Source organism: Notolabrus celidotus, chromosome 2 (assembly GCF_009762535.1).
Source record: "Notolabrus celidotus isolate fNotCel1 chromosome 2, fNotCel1.pri, whole genome shotgun sequence".
In the NCBI taxonomy this organism is placed as follows: Eukaryota; Metazoa; Chordata; class Actinopteri; order Labriformes; family Labridae; genus Notolabrus; species Notolabrus celidotus.
This window is the reverse complement of record NC_048273.1, coordinates 13,331,715-13,340,157: the sequence shown is the minus strand read 5'-3', so window position 1 is coordinate 13,340,157 and position 8,443 is coordinate 13,331,715.

The window sequence follows — 8,443 nt, the reverse complement described above, 5'->3', positions numbered from 1 at the left end:
CTCAGTCGCTTTGGTACATTTCTTGAATCATCCTCGACATTTGCAAAACAGTTAGTGCATTTCTCAAAACAATTCATACAACTAGCAAAACACCATGGATTACCTTCAAAAGCCAGTATCTTGCTCAAAATCCTTAATTCATCTCTCAAAAGTAAATATCTGTGTCAATGAACACGTCAGTGCCATCAGAATGACAAGTCCTTGTGTCATTGTGTACAGATAAGACAGTCAATTGCTTAGTCATGTCAATATAACAGTTTACTCTGGAGGGACGTTCTGATGTAAACTAGTGCTAAAGTTTTGATGATAGTTATTGTAAATTGTAAGTTACACCTTAGTGTATGTGGGGGATTGAGTGCAAGAGACTGGACAAGATTCACATTTACACTTTTAAATTTTAGCATTGTGTTGTGCTCCGGCTATACAGTATACATACTTGCCAGTTGATGGTTCATGAGATGCACCTTTGAGCTATTTCAGAAAACTGGTTGATCATTGGTTGATCTAAACACATTTCCCTTTGTTAGAGAAATTCCAGATTCAGCTGGGAGCAATTTACCAATTCAGGACAGATTTAGAAAAACAGTCTGATGGAAATGTACAGAAATATGACTGACATATTCTAACAACATGTTCAACCATTTTGCATGTGAAGACTTATGCGATGAACTAATGCCTTAATGTTGTGGAGGGTGAGGCTATTCAACAGAGACCCATTATAATACATTTTGATCAACATGACATAAGCAATTGATAATGTAGGAAACAGCAGAGAATCGTACATAATCATTTGCATTGATGTACCAAAGCATTTGCAACTTGTTCAAAGAAATGAGAAACGTATTTTTTGATGTGCACAAGTGACGCAGTTCTGATCTGAGAAATGTACCAAAGCAACTGAGAAAAACTGTAATGTTTTAGGACTACCTTATCATATCAAGTAAGATATTTCCAGTTTTGGTGGAACACAACATCCCTCAAGATTTTAAGGTTTCATTTGGGTTTAGGTGGCTGTATTATGGAGCCAACCTCAAATGTCCTATCTACTTTTACAGGAGGAGATGGAATCAAGTGTCATTTGTAACAAGCCTGTAGTGCTATGAACAAATGAGCAGTTTGAAATGGGCTACATTTACTGTAAGAGTGCTGTTTTACACTGAATTAAATGATGATGAAATACATCAGACAGACATCTAGTGAATACATCTGCTACTTTGACTGACAGGTGGCTGCGTCATAACTGTGCAGCGGAACTACAACTCTTTTTTTTTTCAAGCTTAGCTGGAAGTTGGTTTAAGTCATCATTTCCTAAATGGTGTCCACCATTGTATGACCTTATAACGCCTCTTAAGAAACCAATGGGTGATGCCACTAAGACTGCATCCATATTTTATGGAGCCTATGGTCAAAACCCCCCATAAAAATCCCAACATTAATGTACACTACATTTTTTTTGCAAAATAAACCAAACCTTTTTCTTTTTTTTTAAAAACTAGAGCTCCTGTAGGGAGTTTTTAGCTGGTTATGAAATTGACTAAAATCAATACTGATGTCCCTTCATGACCTCAAGCAAACATGAACATCAACAAGAGGAAAAACTTTTTCTGCTTTTTTAAAATGACTGAAAAAAGTACTCCAGTGTTGAAAAATGTGGAAGTGCAAAAAATGGCAGTTCCTGAAGTGTCTGTCTCTAGGCTAAAGCTAAATCTTAAGCGGACAGAGAGTGGGCTGGATTTTCCCACTCAAGAGAAAGAGAGAGCAAGTAAACACTTGAACAGAATTTTCATTTTCTTTTCCTTTAACCAAACAAATTAGTGAGCGCACTATTTAGTCATAGTGCAACTATGCCACTGTAAAACAATAATTATGCAATGATTTAATCACTATCAGTAATGTGTGACAAAGTGGAGAATCATCAGCATCTCTAGTAACAAACATTCACATGCCAAGATATGAGGAATGGTACTGCTTGTGATGACATGTTTGGCACACTAAGTTCTTTTGGTTGACTTTATGTGCCACTTGGCATGTTTGACCAAGAATGAAGTGACTAACATGTTTTAAATGTTATATAGGAACACAAAAAACTAACAGCACATTATATTACTCATCACTATGCATACACACACACTCATACACACACTCAGCAACAGGATGAGTGTACCATCTGCAGAGGATGAATGTAATGTGCTTGATTGTGAAATGCTTAGACTGCACCCGCTGAACCTCTCGGCTCTTTTTTATCCTAAAAGGCTTGTGGTGTTCTGTCATCACTCACTCAGCAAACTACGAATCATAAACTTTGAAGCATGTAACTGAGTTGATGTTGTGATTCATTTGTCAATCATCAACCACTTCATATGGAATTTACAGGATAAAGTATCCACTTCCGGGAAAGTTTCAGCCCAGCATTCGGGGGAATATCGTGACTTGCACTGATAAAAACAGTGGGTCTGTTTGAAATGTCCCTGGCTTGGATGTTATGAAGTTACTGTAAGCTGTGAGTGTGACTAAGTCATAGTCTGGTGTGACACTTTCTTTTCTTGTCCCATGTAATTGCACGTTTTTGCACATTTTCTCTCCCTTTCTTTCTCGAGCCGGGGCTTTGACACCCTCTCTGGAACGTTGTCTGCTTTAGTGTGTAGAGCCGTACAGCTCGAGATGTGTCATCAGTCATCTGTGCTGTGAGCGGGGAGGGTGAGTGAGCGAGTAGCACTTCAAACAGGGATCCTTTAGCAGGTGTGGGATCAGAGGCCATGGTCCACACTGAAACCCTTCTTACTCCCACTCAGCTTCTCACCCCTCTGCTGTCTGATGACTTTTTATTTCACCCCACACGGTATCTTTAGTCCTTTTCAACCCCGTCCCAAAAATCTAACACTGATCCCACTCAACATTTGCCTCTACTATGGCCAGATTTTTCAAGCGAGTGAAGTATGTTTGCAGTGAAATTCCTATGTCCCGACTCATAGCTGTGGCGGAAAGTTCAGAGAAATGTGCTTTCCAGGAAGTATCAACAAACTCTGACACTGGCGCCATGTTTTTCAAAACTTCTGCTACCTAGTGCATTTTCATAGCAAAAGATGCATCCACTTACATCACATGTATCATAACCTGTTTTTTCTCTTGAATTTTCTATGTATTCATCATATGAACATATACAAACCCTGTATATAACATCATGTCCTCTCAAATGTGAACATTAAATTAACTCCAGTCGCCACAAGAATCCTAAAGCTCGCAACAATCATGCCATGTGCCAGCTTGAAAACAATGTCATCATGTGTCATCATGTGTCTTAATGCTGAACACGTATGATCACCTTGTACACGTGACGCGTGATACAGGAGCCACTGTGTAATTCACACCTAAGTAACTGCCAATTACACAATCATCTAATGACAAAGACTTTGTAATGTCAAGTGTCATTATGAAATAAAACAAGCTATAACTATCTAATCAGCTGCTGTGGTGAACCAACTTGACCCCAGCTGCTACAAATATTGTCCGTCTTGCTAAACTTGCTTAAAAAAATATTCAACCACCTTCACTGTGAGGATTGGACAGCATATGAAGTGGAAACTGGGGGGGCGCTGGTGTCCTAGTGGTCTAAGCGCCCCACATACAGAGGCAACAGTCCTCCTCACAGGGGTCACCCGTTCGATTCCCGGCCGGTCGACCATTTCCTGCATGTCCTCCCCCGCTGTCTACTCCCTACATTTCCTGTCTCTCTTCAGCTGTCCTATTAAATAAAGGCAAAAATGCCAAAAATATAACTTAAAAAAAAAGAAAAAAAAAGTGGAAACTGGGAAAAGAGAACAGGAAGACATGCAGCAAGGGGCCGTAGTAAGGGCTTGAACCTAGGATGTCCACTTTGAGGACGATAACCTCTGTACATGGGGTGCACAGATTTTAATGACAATAAATGGCTGAATTTCAACAATTAATCAATGGCTGTTTTCGAAACCACCTATATACTAGCAGTATGTACTTATTTAGCCTAAATTCAGGATTAGATATGTGAACAAGAGCAAAATCTGCAGTAAACAAAACTACCTGGATGTCGTATTGAATGTAGTATGCAAAACATGCTTCATACTATCCATTGGTTGCATGTAGCAGGCAGTGTCGAAAACAGCCAATGATAGTCACATTTTTTTCCATGTTTAAAATTCCATAATTTTACATTGCAAAAAAGATCAAGTCCATATTACACTGTAACAATAATACAGTGTCTTGATTTGGATTTCAAATGCAATGAAATCACCATACTGACTAGCAATCAGCCTCCAACCATTTCATTCACAGGTCCATGGCGATTCACACACTTAAAAATAGTGCACTGCTGGCTTCTGCATACGGTTCCTCACTGATAAGCTGCACCTTTATGCTTAGCTTATAGATGGTAGCTCAAACTCAAAATACAGACACAAAGTCCTCATTACTTTTGACTTGTCATCTGATCCCTCTGGGAGTTTTTTTTTAAAGTGAATTGTGTCATTTAAAAGCACAGTAGTGCTAACATTGTCTTTGAAGCATGAAGCCGCTGTGGCGGCTTAACCACTTTGTACCAAAAGGGACAAAGTAGGACACAATTAAGAAAAGTAATGCGTTCATTTATTTAATCACACTGTGGTTAACCCATTAACACTGACAGCCCTAATTTGAACTATCATTATAACTAGTTAAAGCAGATGACATTTCATCATGAGTCTGGTTTCACCTGAGGTTTCTGTTTTTGTTGCCAATGTTGCCAAGCACTTGCTCATGGTCACGTGTTGGGTCACTCTAAATAACGTGACAAAGGGTACGGTCTAAATATGCTCTTATATGTAAAATACTTTGAAATAACTTGTGATGATTTGACATTATATTAATAGAGACTGATTTACCCAGAGAGGGAGATAAAGGAGTTGGGCCATTATTTGCAATACCCATAGTGCTTTTCTCCATCTTTAACCAACATATGTGTGGTGTTGGTGATAGAAGAGTCCCTCTGCTTTTGAAGTAACTAAGTAAAAAAGGAGTGTTAAGCTTGAAAACATATTTTTTAGGTCAGACAGGTACAATGACTGAACTTGTAGCTTTCACAAAATTTCCTGGAAGTGTTATGTTCATGCGTCCAATTATTTCAGAGCCTTGCGTCTGTCAGAAAGCGAGACACGCCTTTTGTGAAAACTTCTAGAGTTTAATTCACTCAGTTTGTATCAGCATGCAAGGTATGCAGGCATCTTTATGTGTCAGCTTCCTGCGGTAGCATTGTGAATGTATCAAGGCGATGGCTGGCGAGGTGTGTCCGTCCCACTCACAGCCGTTCAGGGTGAATCAGGAGGAAATGGTGGCAGGAGAACAACAGCGGCAGACTGAGTGCGTCGGGCATGGTTCATTTTTCTCCCGAGGCAGAGGGCGGCCCACTGGTGACTTTGATGGATTGGAATGCTGCTCACCCACACACACACACACGCCCACACATGTCCCACACACTCAGCCTCTCACACCAAAAACTTGTGCGTTGTAGCTCGCACATGGACACACAACTCGTAGTTGGGTACGTACACAACTGCACACAGGCTGCTCTGTCCCATCAGATCTGATATCCAATGTGAAATGTTTACAGCCCGCCCACACTGCCTTCCTCTTCTGTCAATAAACTCTTCCCAGAAGTATGCGTGATGCATTATCATGAAGCTGCATATGGGGGTTGCTCTTGCATCCTCCATCACAGGCTTACCCATGTGCATCCTACTGCACCATGCAGCACACAGTGAAAACCATTTGGCTTTTGAGGCTGCATTATGATAAATATGAGCATTAACAAAAGTCTTATTCTAAATCAGATTGTAATTTGTCACATTTGCACATAGTATGAGGGGACACTTTTTTACTAGCTACCATGAATTAAAACAAATTGCACACTAAAAGGAGGTCAATACACCGAACAACCAAAAAAAAGAACTTATTAAAGAGAAACTGCACGTAAGCACAACAATCAAAGGAGTCATGTTTACAGGAAGTGAGAGTTGCAACTTTGTCAGAAAATAATCAGATTGTCAGCTCAACTGCAAGGTCTAATTCAGGCAAACAAGGTCAGAGTGTTCTGCTTGACCCAAGCTGTGTTGACAGCCGCGGCCTGCTGATGAGTGCAGCCAAGCCTTCTCACGCCTGAAAGGAGAACTTGACTCTCAAGCGACCAGAGTGACAAACATTGATGCACATTAGCTTCCCCTCTGCTCTTAAATCTCTTATACACGGATCCCCTAACATGCCCCTGCCAGCATGACAAGCGTCACCACAAGCTACAGAGGGGGGTATTTCAAAAGTGCAGCGTCTTACTCTAACAAAGGGTTGTGTTTCAAGTAGAAGTTAAACCAACTCCTTTCCCTTTGTCCCACTGAGTCAGCATCTCCCAGAGAAAGAAAGAGATGGAGACAGATAAGGAGGGGAGCTGTCGGGGCTGGGCGAATACTGGCACCTTTGTCTGCTCCTGGAGTTGCTGGGAGTTGTTTCCTTTGAACACACTCTTCTTTCTCTATCTCAAACACAAACACACATAAAGATGATTCAGTTCTCAGACTGTGTGATAACATGCTGCTGGGGCACAGCGTCCCCTGCACAGTACGGAGGAGTGTGTCTCTGTCATTGGACAGACAGTCTGTGCTGGTCCTGAGGCTGGGGGCAGGACTGTTCTTGGCTGGTGCATTCATGTGAGCTTTTTCTGACACAGGGTCATGTCTCTATTTTTTTTCCCCCCTTTGGCACGTTGCACAACATCTCTCTTGTCCTTGAGATGAACCTTGTGAACCTTATTGTGATGATAATCACATATCTGAGCATGGGTGTATTCACTTCAGAGGCACACTACAATAGCTCTAACATACAGTGTGTCGACACTCAGGGATGGAAAGTATACTTACTCAAGTGCTGAACTAAAGAAAACGATACTTGTTCTTTTGAGTGCTTGAGACTTTGTGTGGGGGTTAGTATTGTGCTTTGAACAAAGTTATTTGACAGCAAGTGTAACTAGATTCCTTTCAGACGGATGAACTGAAACAAGTCTGTACATGCATCCATACATTTCATTTATCAACCATGTGATGCAATGTGACATTAGATAATTTTCTCAAGATTTCCAACAATATCTCAGCATATGTTTCTTGTTTCCTTGATAACAAAGCTGCATTTCCCATTATTGCAGATAAATGTATCTCATTGTCATGATACAACGAAGCTAGTTTTCTAGAAACAGGATAATTCAACAAATTAGAAAACAAAAAAATAAGCCAGACCCCGATGTGCCATGCCGTCGTTGTCCAAACTAATATTTATTTTTTTGTGATCACTTGCATATTGGTTGTTTTCCAGTGGCTTTGATACTGCAAAACATAGCACAGGTGATGATTCTTCCATGTGTTCTGCTATCTTAGTGACCCACATATGTTTACATATCAAAATTTAAATATGACAAGACTTTATGATATTGAGAATTTGTGAGTAACCAACAAGTAATGTTTTGTGTCCTAGGTTTGTTTTGCGCTTTTGAAACTCTCAAGATATGAGTTAAGATCATCTGACGTTAAGTCGAAATCTAGAGGATACCAACTAAATTAACTCATCAGGTGAAAACAGCACAAATAAAATGCACAGATATATGTTCACTTAGGGCTTTTGTACTTAACTGTCATGAGTGTATTTGGGATTTCAATTACTTTAACCTCTGACAACTGCAAAATTAAATTGCTGATAATTTATCATTATAAAACAATGATATTGTAACAAAAATAATGCTATTTGACTTCAGTTATTATACTTTTTTTTTTATACAACACAGATATGATACATTCCATATTATTGTGAGTCTTATTTAAGACTAGATATTATACTAATCTCACCTTTATTGTTTACACTTGATGACGATAAATACAAGCACCATAATGTGATGCTACGTTGCATTAAAGCTCGTTTCCTGAAAATTGTAGGAAGCAGAATGGCTTTGCTGGCATAAAAAGTAAGGACTTATGTTTGTTTGCTCACAGATTGCCCCAACAACGCTGTTGTGTGTATTTCCTTCAACATAAAAGCGAATCCTGCCGGTAAAGTTTTGTTTACCCACGTATGTCCTTTCGTATCCAGGGAGACTGTTTACCTGCTGTGACATTTCTCTGTATGTCGTCACGAACTGGCAACACCCCTGATATCCGAAAGCATTTATTTCATTACAATTTATTAAGGTGGAAGAGCGCAGACTGCTGGTGTTTTGTTTCTATTTAGGTGTCTACCACCATCTAAAGTCTTTTCTGTGGTTCAGATAGCTATGGTATTAACACAGTTGGATATCTTTATCTGTGGCAGCTTTGCGTAGGCACATTCTTTCCCACCAACGAGAACACATTGGACATTAGAAGCGGTTACAGCGACGCAAGGCCACCTTAAATCACATGCTGAC